Genomic DNA, 11,420 nt, shown 5'->3' on the forward strand with positions numbered 1-11,420 from the left:
ATGGATAGAATCATCGTACAGCATCAGCTGTGAGGGGAAGGGGACAAAGGAAAAGGGAGGGGTGGAGCTAGAAAATGTGCCTCGTCATCTATGGTATCAGCTGTGAGCCTGCCCGCCAGGTGCTTCTCAACTGCTTGATGACTCAGCACTGGAACTAAGCCCTGGATCCCCATCAGGGTTTCAGTCTTGTCAACAAGGCTTTCCACTGATCAGCTTCTGGGGTTCCTTGTCCTACACGGGTCCTCAACCTCCTGGGCCCTGGTGACCTCAACTGTAAGGTCGAGGCAGCCAGGACAAGCCTGGGAAACCTTGACTTTGGAGCTGTTACTGTCTGCATGCTGGAGTCTCCTAAACTTGAGCCCCCTAAGTTCTGGGAACTGCCTGCATTCTGGGAACTGATAAGCATGGTTGATGATCACTTCTGAAAAGCAGCATCCATGCCTTATAAAAGCTTACCCGTGTTCCCCAGCAGGCCAGACTTCTCCAACCCCCTGTGGACGTTGTGAACCTCCCTTGGGAGCAGGAGCGTGAGTGGGAACACAATAAAGTTCCTGCCTGTCAGAAACTTTGCCTGGCTCTCTATCTCTTAACTGCACTGAGCCTTTCACTCAGGATGCATCCCCTTCCCAGGGTGATCCAGCTTTAAGCTCTTGGTTGATTCGAAAGGCACCTTGCAGGGTTGGGCTCCCATAACTGACTAGGCTATTCTGACCTTGCTTAGGAATATAAGGCTGTCGGTAACAAAATGGTGGCCAAACAGGCTGCTTGGATTTAGCAGACCCACATGCACACAGACCCAGCTCCAGGCCCTGGAGACCCAAATGCCTCATGCCTGCCTCGGAGCCTGCAAGAGCTTCTTCCTTAATCCACTGTCCAGGTAGTAGAGAGTTCAAGGCATGGACTATAAGGGCTGTCTGTGGTGTGATACTGATGATGAAATCAGGCTAATCAAAGCACAAATATAAAATACATTTCATTCTAGCAGTTCATTCACTTGATGTATAACTTTCACCTATTTATGCAATAGATATATGTTTCTGATTGTGCACTCGCCCTGGCCTCTGAAAATGTTAGCTTCTGAGCCAGTCGAGATGGCAAGTCACTTTCGTTTGGAGAGAGCAACATGTAGCTTTCTCCTGGCTTGGAGTGTGACACTCAGGCTGTCAGGGAGGTCTGGTTAGTCTACGCTGTGCTTGGTTTGTTGTTGGGGAAGCAGGAGAACTTTGAGAGCAGCGGTGGGCAGAGGGCTGATGCAGGGCAGCCCCGGGGACCTGCAGGAGAGCTGGCTGCCCTGAGCCTTTGGCGCGCTCCGAATGAAAGAGCCAGAGAGCTAGAGCAAGCGCTGTGCCTGCCAGCCTCCAGGTCTCTCAGTGGGCCTGCCGCCAGCTGTGCTCAGGGGACCAGAGAGGTGGGCAGGGAGGAAGAGAGCAGATGTGACCAGAGAAGCCCCAGGAGGAGGGCGGGAGACGGGTGCTGAGGCCCCAGCACTGCTTCATTCTCACAATTCTGGAAGCCCTGCGTCATTTTCACGGGACCATCAACTCCCTTGAGATGATCCAGGAGCTCTTGCTTTGGAGCAGGATATACTGCACCCCAACATGCACTCAGGGCCACCCCCAGAGAAGTCCTGCCTGCCTGGTGAACCCCACACCTGCAATTGCACTGGTGTAGTTGCACAGACACCCTGTTCACCGCTACGTGAGGGACACGTGTCCTCTAGGGTCACGCCATCTCTTGCCCCCCCCCCTCAAAAGTAAGGACACCACAAATGCAAGAGGACCCCCTCGCCCAAGATGAAGAAATTGTCTTCTGAGTGGAAGTGCAGGAAGGAAGTCCTCATAGAGAAGCTGTCATCTAAGCGAGGGTCGGAGAGTGAGCAGGACCCAGGGAGGCAGCAAGAGGCAGGAAGCAGCCCGTGCAGAGGATCTGCCTGCAGCCCAGCACCCTGCGGTCTTGGGAGCTGACTCTGAAATGTTTGGAATGTGGGGTGCAGGGGAGACAGCACCAAGACTCTGCTTAATAAGGGCTTTCATCTAATGACTAGTCCCCCTCAAAGAGCACCACCTTATTCTTTCTCTTTGCCCTTGAGGAAGCCATGGCCCCAACCACCTGAAATCCCCCAGGACTGAAGGAATGGCCTCCCCACAACTGACCTAAGTCGAACCTATTTTGTGGCTCACTACCTCGCAACAGGGGAAGGCCCCTTGGGGGACATTCCACCCTGTCCTCCAAGAACTCACATGCCTGCAGGGCAGGAAAGACCCGGAGAGCAAACTGAACCAACTTTGTGTGCTCCCAGCAGCCAGCAGGGGAGGGCGGGGCAGGGCAGGGCAGCCCCCTCGTGCCCACAGGGCAAGGCGAAGGGAAGGCGAGGCCAGCCAGACATCGCTGCAGCTGGTGTGCAGGGTGAATGGAGGTGGTCAGCGGTTTTTTTCCTCCCTCCCACCACTAGCATCAATGATGCACCCCCGTGGGCTTACACGCTGCCTGACGGCTGCACGTGAGTGCGGCGTGGGCGCGTGAGTCCACAGAGCAGAGACTGGGCCTGTGGGCGTCACAGACGGGGGCCAGAGAAGAGCGCTGCCGGCAGGAGATGGGGCAGCCAGTGCAGCAGAGACCGGGGGCGGGGGTGGGGTGGGGGGGGGCTGGGAGGCCTGTCCACTTCCTGGCCCCCCTCCCCCCACCCTTCCCTGCCAGCCTGCAGGCTTGCCCTTCACCCATTGGCGGAGAAAGAGCATTAAGGCCTCAGAAAGCCTCCAGGACCCTCCCTGCCTGTCTGCCCGGATCACCGAAACCTGCCCTGGTGCCTCCGGGCACTACAGGGTGCTTCAGGGAAGGGGCGCAGATCACCTCCTAAAAGTAGGTTGAAACCCAAACAAGAGAAGCAGCAATAAATTGGTCCTTTTTGCAGGCAGCGTGAAAGTATTTGTGGACTTTACTCGACAAGTGGTGCATCTTGAGGAGCTTTTGGAAGACGTGCGGGGAGGAGCCGAGGGCCTTGGAGGCTGCTGAGGGAGGCTGAGCGCGGAGCTGTCGGGGCTGTGGCGGTGCTCCGTCCGCCGCTCGCTGAGGCTGGGCCGGGTCCGGAAGTCAGTGTCTGGCGTCTAACTGCGTGTGCGGGACTGGTTATTTCCGCCCCTGCAAAGGAAAATTTCCTTCTGCTTTCTGCAGAGTGAAAATCTCCTGCTAGATCATGGGCGACATTCAGAAGAGGAGCGTGTCCCACCTCCACGGCAGTGCTTGAGGCCACCAGCGCTTTCCCTCATCTGTTGGCCATGACAATGTCAGGTGCTTCTGGCAAGATGGTGGCACTGAGAAAAATGGACAGTATTTTTAAAAATAACGTTTTTAGAGCTAGAGACCAAGTCTTTAACAAATTAGCTCAATTACTGTTTCAAGTGTTGTGGCAGCAAAGACTAAAAGCCGGACCAAGCCCCGCAGATGACTTGGCATTTCCAGGGGTGCACATGCATCTGCCACCCTGAGCCCTGAATTCTGCCCTTTCTCTGTCACGGTCTGAACTGTCCAGTCTTCCTTGCAAAGCGATGCTCCCTTACTCTGGTGCCTGTTCTGGGGAGAGCACAGTCCCTTCAGGTGCAGGCCTGGGGCAGACAGCAGCTGAAGTCAGGCCCTGGGGGATGGAGGCCCAGCTGGGGGCAGCACAGGCAGCAGGGACGAGAACTGACATCTGCCAGGGTGTCCCCGTGCCCTTCCGGAGAACTAGAAGACACCAGATATCGCTGGAGAACTAGAAGACACCAGATATCGCTGGAGAACTAGAAGACACCAGATATCACTTTGAGTAAGTCAGCTCACTTCTTCCAAGGCATTTATTTCTCTTATCTTTCCCAGTGGGAAAGTGGTGGTAGGGCGTGGGGGGGGGGGGTTGTCACCTCCCTAGAAAAAGAGGAGGTGGCCATTATTAAGAGGAACGGGGAAGCGTGGGCAGACAGGCTCCTGGAGCCAGCGGAGAGGGCAGGTGAGGGCAACAGGGATGTAGAGTGTGTGCCGGAGGGAGGCCAGGACAGCCGCTGTCTTCTGTCACGGCACCATCCAGCACTAGGTTCAGGTATGGAAAGCCCAAAATAAGCACGCCTGAAACCAGCTCTCATGTTCCGTGGCGATGAGGCAGGGGCCACAGCTGGGCGGCTGTCCCCGGGGTAGGTGCGAGACTCCCAGGCGTGCAGCTCGCGTGCATCCCGGTGCCTCATGGTTCAAGAGGGTTTCTGGCTGCCAGACTCCACCAATGGGAAGAGAACATGGCCCCCTGCTGGCTGAAACCTCTTCTAGACCCGGGGTAAGAACTAACACCTGGCCACAGCTGGCTGGAGGAGGCCGAGGAGCATAGTGGTTATCAGCAGACACTGAGGAATAAGCAGGATGCGGCGCGATGCATTTCACTGGGCCACTGTGAGAAGCCAGTGCGCCTCCCGCAGGCAATGCTTGGCTTGCGGGCAGGCTTGGCTCTGGCCTCACGGAGGGGGGGGTGGGGGCACGGGCACCGGCAGTGTGGCATGAAGGAAATGCTTGGTCAAAGAACCGCTCCTCGATTCTTTCCATTCGGTCTTGTTTGGGAGATTTGGGGAGATTAAAGGGCTGTGTCCCCTTTACTCAATTCACTCCAGGAGTCAGAGTAGTAATTTAGGGCTTAAAGAGAGATTGCAGTATGGGTGAGTAGCAGGCCCAAGTGAGGGAAGGGGGCCCATGGGGCCTGGGGCATCTGAGAACACACACACTCTCTGCAAGGGGTGGCTGCCCTGTCCCTGCGCTGTAGGAATGGGGGGCCAGTGGCTGGGTGTTCCCAGACTAGACTACCAGGCGCAGAGCAGGATCTCTGTGGCCCCAGGCAGATGGTGTGAAGGAGTCCTCCTGGGGCCCTTAAATGAGGGCTTTAAATGGCTTTCTGCGCCATTTGTAATGAGGCAACCAGATGCAGGGCAGGTGGGGGTCTGGGAAGTGAATCTTTACTTCCCGGTGTTGTCTCGTGGTCTCTTCATTGGTCTCCACTGCACCCCACCACTCAGTCCTCTGCCCCTCATGCCTCTGCCACCGCCCCTACACGCTCATCTCTGACTCAGGTGCACCCACCTGTCTATACAGGCCCACCCCAGCCCCAGGCGTGTGTAAGACCACAGGGATCGGTAGATGCTGATGGCCGGCGGGCACAAAAGCCTGGTAACTTCCATTTACCCTACACAGACCTTTCCAGGTTTTTAAAATCTGGAAATTTATGTGACAACTCTTCTGTTCATCATGAACACGCTTCAAATTATGGCCACAGGCAAGCAATCAAGTCCTCGAAGACCACATGAGATGAAAATAATTAGGTATGAGGCAGGCTGGAGAAAGCTATCAGGAACTGCAGCTGGAGGGCTGGGAAATATTACCAGACTGGGCACAGGGGAAGAGACGTCATGGCAGAGCTTGACAAGGCTGCCTGGTGTGGTCCTCAGCAGGCTGAGAGGAGTGTGGGAAGGGTTAAGCTACAATTGTATGAGTTAAGAGGTTTTTTTCTTTGTTTGTTTGATGTCCAGCATGGTAAGATGACTATTTCGTAATACTAAACAGGTTATCTCTGGGAGAGATAGTGTCATGAAGAGTCATAATTCTGGTTTTGTGTTTGTACATTCTGGTTTGACCTGCAAAGCTTCTGGTCTCAGGTTTTGTTCTGTGCCCCTGGCTGAGAAATCTAGGAGCATAAGGACATGTTCAGCCTGTTCCTGCTTTCACTGAGGAAGAACCTGAATGTTTTTATGAGTGGGGGAGGGTGTGCCTGTGAACCAGTAAAGATCAGCCCCTGGAAATGACTAGCACTTGAAATCAAAGCCCTGGCTCCACTCATCCCTCCTCAGCTAGAGGGTCCTGAGGGATTGTGGTGAGGTTTCCAGAACAGGTCAATCATGGAAAATAATTGGAAAATTTCCCTTCCAGGGATTCATGAGAAGGAAAAGTTTAGAATATTAAAACCAAGAACTCAAGATAGCCTAAAGGGACGCTTTAACAGCCTTCTTTAAGTCAGTCATTTTGACCAAAATGAACAGAGATAATGAGCAAGTGACAAATTTAAAGCTCTCAGGCTGCTTGAAAAATGAAAGAGGAGACTGATGTTTTTGGCATCAGCATAGTCTAAAAATATCCATGCTTTCTGCCCAGTGCACAGGTTTTCATTTTGCTGTCTGAAATTAATCATAGAAAACTGAAATGTTATAAAATTACCTGGTGTCTAAGTGGCTCCATGGTTTTAGTAACTGCTAGAGGAGCTCTTTTTTTTTTTTTTTTTTGAGAATGTCTAAGAAAACTCCAACAGCCCTCTATGATCTCATGATGTCGATGCTCACTGTCATGGTGTAAGAGGTGTCAACATGCTGGGCCTTTTCCCCCATTGCTCATCCAAAAGCAGCCTTCAGATATTCTTAAAAAGAGAGGAATATCATCTGGGTATATTGAACTATACACACCATGACAAATGCTTACTTTGGGGGCATGAAGATGATAAGGGTAAAACCATGAATCTATTATGATGCTTTGTGTGAATAGATACTGTTTCTACCAGGTGAAACCCCCCCACAAGCAAGAGTCAGCAGAAATATCAAAGACTCAGACTGACAAAACTGAAACTGATAGATTCAGCATACAACAGAAGCGATAGCATACAACAGAAGCGATAGCTGCCATATGAAACTACACCTGAGAAACAGGAATTATTAATTCCTTCATTTGCATATGAGGAAACCCAGACATAGAGAAGTTAGGTGCTTTGTCCCAACTCATCCAGATGTAAATGGCAAAGATTAGATTTGGAGCCAGGTAGCCTGCTTCTAGAATTCATGTGAAAATACATGCACTTAAAACTTTAAAGGAATGAAAAGAAGGCATAAAATGAGATACAAATAAAGTCTCAAAATCGAGCAGGCTGGTTTGGAAAACAACTCAACAGAAATTTTAGAAGTGAGAGATAACTGAAATTTAAAACTCAATGGGCTGATTAAATTGCAGATTTGATGTTGCTAGAAGATAGTAAACTGGAAAGCAGACCTGTGGAACTTGCCCAGGTGCAGGAGAGAGCATGTGAGACATAAAATACAAACAAGGAGGCAAGGGGGTGAAGGGGAGCGAGCGTGAGTTATATAAGTAGACTGGGAGCCCTGATGGAGAAACGGAGTGGAGAAAGAGTGAATATGAAGAAGACACTGGGAGATTTTTCAAAACTGATGAGAGGCCAGCCCTCAATTTCAGAACATCAAACAAACACTAAAGAGCAAAATGAAAGGGAATCCATGCTTGGACACTTGGTAGCAAGCCTCAAACGCCACATAGAGACCATCTTAGAGCAGCTCTAGAGCAAAAGCAACAGATTCCCTCCACAGACCTAGACTGGAGACAGGTTAACATACAGAATGTTAATCAAAATAGTTAAAACTGGGCTTATCTACCACAGAGCAGTTGAGTTTAGGGAAAAAAAGATACAGAAAGCTCAGTGTCTTCGGCAGATTTAAACACACTTCAATATGTATGTATTAAAAAAGGATTTATTTATTTATGCGTACAAGGATAGGGTGTAGGCCAGAGGTCAGGGGGTGAGAGGATTCACCAGAGACAGACTGAGCAGCACAGGCAGATCTGCTGAAATACACTGCTGAGGGGAATAGCGGGTGAGGCCAGAGAGGTCTGCTGTGCTACACAGGTCAGCTCCCTGGCTGGGGATTGAACTCGTGCTGGTGATAGTTTGATAGTGATGAGACTCACCCCCTTTTGCCACCAGAGAGACCATCAAGACAAGACAACATATTTCTAGAAGAAATCCTAATGGAAATTTAAATACATAGCATTAAAACTTGTCTAATATAGTTTATACCATTTGAGGGAAATGTTTAACCTTAAATGATTGTGTTACAATAGAAAAAGGACTGAAATCAAGGTCATAGCACTACAGATTGTTTTCTGTGCTCTGATGTTAAGATGAAAAATCCTGGTTGAGAAAGTCTCGGAAAAGATTTCATAGAGGCCAGAGTGTGGTAAAGAAAGGCACGAGTGAGTTGGAACTTGATTCTGATGCTGCTCACCAAGTTCTTTTCTAGAGAATTATAATACTTGTTGTCATGGTAATAGCTGTCAGAAATTAAGCTCCTTCAGCACTGGAAGAAAACTAAGACCCTAATTTCTTGGCCTCTTTATGTTTATTATACTTAGGAGTGATCTATACTAAAAGTATGACATTCAACAATAACAATTTTTAAAAATTGGTAGAATAACAGCCCCCAACATACACAGATCCCTGTCTCCCTAACCTGCGAATGTTTCCTCATATGACAAAAGGGAATTTGTAGATATGATTGAGTGAACGATCTTGAGAGGAGGGAAGTATTCTGGATTATCTGTGCAAGTCAGAAATGAAATCACAATGACAGAGAAGGGAATGTGACTACTGCAGCAAGATGCTATTGCACTGCCTTTGAAAGTAGATGGAGTTGTGAGTCAGAAAATGGAAAGGACGCTGCTCGTGGAAACTGGCAAGTACAAGGAAACGAGATCCCCTAGATCCTTTGACTTCAGCCCAGTGAAACAGATGCTGGCTTTCTGATCTCCAGAAATATAATGCTCAGACGAGACCTCCAGAAGTATGAGAATATGCGTGCTTTGTCGTAAGCCACTGAATTTGTGGTAATTTGTTACAGCAATAATAGGGAATTTATACAGGTGTTTATACTGAAGCACTTTCAGCAAGGCTGAAAACTTCCTCTATTAAAAAACCCATCGCGGGGCCCTCCCTGGTGGCTCAGCGGGTTAAAGCGCTGCACTAAGAAGCTAAAATCACTTCCGCATGAGTTCTATTCCCGCCTGCCCCGGAGGGGACCCACAAGGCGCGGCAGACCTCTCCTGACCTGCCCACTGCTCCCCTCAGCAGTGTACTTCGTTGATCTGCCTGTTCTGCTCCCCGCTCTGTCTCTGGTGAATCCTCTCACCCTCCGCTTCTCTGGCCTGTACCCCAGTTCTGTATGAATAAATAAAATCTTAAAAAAAAAAAATCGCTAGGTGGCAGCCGTTTCCCACTCGGCCGCGGCTGCCCTCAGACCCCTCCGGAAGCCCAAGATCGCCAAAAAAGAGAACCAAGAAATTCACCCAGCACCAGTCAGACCATTATGTCACAACTAACCTAACCGGGAGAAACTCAGACGCACTGAAAACAGGGTGCGCAGAAAGTTTGAGAACAGATCTTGATGCTCAGCATTGATTACGGGATAATAAAAAAGCGCGTGCTGCCCGGTGGCTTCCACAGTTGCCGAGGCCGGGTGGAGGAGCGCCGAGTGCTGCTGATGTGCGGCAAATCTCTTTGCCCAGGGCGCTCGCAGCGCCGCCTGCAGGGATCGCGGAGCCATTGCAGCAAGAGCTGCGCAGCTGGCCTCCGAGTCACCGGTCCCCACGCCGGGCTGCGCAGAGCTCAGGACTCGATTGCGTGCTCATGGGTTGTGCCGTGATTTCTTCCTGCTGACATGGGCCTGGCAATGCTCAGTCCTGAGCGGCAGAGACCTGGGCAGAGCTCCAGGGGACCCGCTGTGAACGCACCGCACTGGAGAGAAATCCCTGTTGCGAGCCACTGGGTTTTGACCTGTCCCTTGCAGCGTTAGCTGCCCTGTGTGATCCCGCAGGAAACGTTGTCTCAGCAAGAGCCCCCCACACTCGCCTCTGCAGGGAGGCAGGAGTAATGAGAGAAACTGCTTAAAGGCTGCTGGCTTTCTGTTTGGAAGACCAGAAGGGGGATTGTGAGTCTAGACAAGAGCCTATAGTAGATAGAGGCTTATGTTGTTAAAAGTGTAAGGTGGAGGTTGGGCGCTCAGGATGCTTCTGGTGAGCGTGTGTATCCTGTGTCTTTTGAAAGGATTTCAGAACTGTGAGTATTAATACTAAAACACTAAATACAAATGAAGGAGTATCTGAGGAAATCAAGGATGTAGCTAAGTGAAATACATAAGCAAGAGTAACAATGCCAAACTCAGAGAAAATTTACGCCTGGAAGTGCGTCCTGGGGTAGACTAAAGGCCATCACAAATCCCGTCCCTTCTGCTGACAGGAGTCGAATTCACCTCCCCTTGACCCTGGTCTGGACTTACACCCTATAAAAGCAGCAGCAGAAGTGACCTTCTGGGCTTAGAAGACTTCAGCATGAGAAGGCTGGCAGCTCCTAGCCCATCACTTTGAACCACTTGTCCGTGGCTGTTCCCTCTGGGAAACCTCCCTCCATGCTGTGAAGCCCAAGTCAGGTGGAGAGGTCAGGCATGCCCAGCTGAAAGCCAGAAATGTGAGTGAGCCCTTTTGGATGAGAAATTCAGTCCTGGTTCAGATCAAGAAGCCCCACAAGAGAAGTTCAAGGAGACTGTGTCCCTGAAATGAATCAATCCACAAAAACATTTTTTTGAATTTTTAAAGTTGTTAAGTCATGGATTTGGGAGTGCTTAACCACCCCACAAGGATTGTTGGACATCTGTAGTTCCTGTGCCCCATGGCTAGAGGGAGAGGGAGTTTACAGCTTCAGAAGGATGACGCTATAGGAATGGTGGCGAGCTCACAGCTAAAGCAGAACTCAGGACTACAGAAAGCTTGAGGTGTTGAACCCACTGTTGCCTAACACTGTGATCAGCATGTCAGAAATTAATTTGAATTAGATGTATTTCTGCAAATGTCAAGAGAAATAATCTCCTATGGCTGAAAGAATACCCTTACAAAGGTAGGCAGTAATAGATGTGATTATTTTTCAGGGACATTGGAGTTTATTCAAATGAACAAATGTTCTTGGTAAATCATTACATATGACAAAGTTGTCAAGTAATTTCTTGACAAAGTTGTCAAGTAATTTCTAAACAGGAAGGAGAAGAGTGTAATTCCTGGACTCTCAGCCTCCTGCAAATGACAACACTGAGGAGAATTAGAACATTTGTGAGAGCCCACAGGAATTTTTCCAAAACCCACTCTTTCATTCCCACAACAAAACTTGAAAGGAACCAGGGCAGTTACATACAGCATTAGAACATGAAGTCTTAAGAGATGAAACCTCTCTTAGTTGATGCCTGCATGATGGAGTCAAATTAACTTGGTTTTTCAAACAGCTAAAGTTGGATAGAATTCTCTCCCTCTTATGGAGACAAAAATCTGCCTCCATGGAACTTGTTCACTCTTCCATGTTAAGCAGGTAGAATCCTTAAAATAGGTTAACACCAGATTTGGTGGACATGACAAAGGTCTTTAAATCTCCGTTGAATAGTTTGGTGTGATTTCAAAAATCACTGACTTTAATGAATAGATTTAAAACTCACCACAAAGAGCCTGAGACCTAAGTAATTGCTGTAACTAATATGTTTCAAAAATCATGAACAAAAAACAAAATTTGCTGTGAAACCTGGGAATACACAATACACAAAAATTTA

The sequence above is a fragment of the Condylura cristata genome, unplaced genomic scaffold, assembly GCF_000260355.1.
Source record: "Condylura cristata isolate star-nosed mole 26May11 unplaced genomic scaffold, ConCri1.0 scaffold00030, whole genome shotgun sequence".
In the NCBI taxonomy this organism is placed as follows: Eukaryota; Metazoa; Chordata; class Mammalia; order Eulipotyphla; family Talpidae; genus Condylura; species Condylura cristata.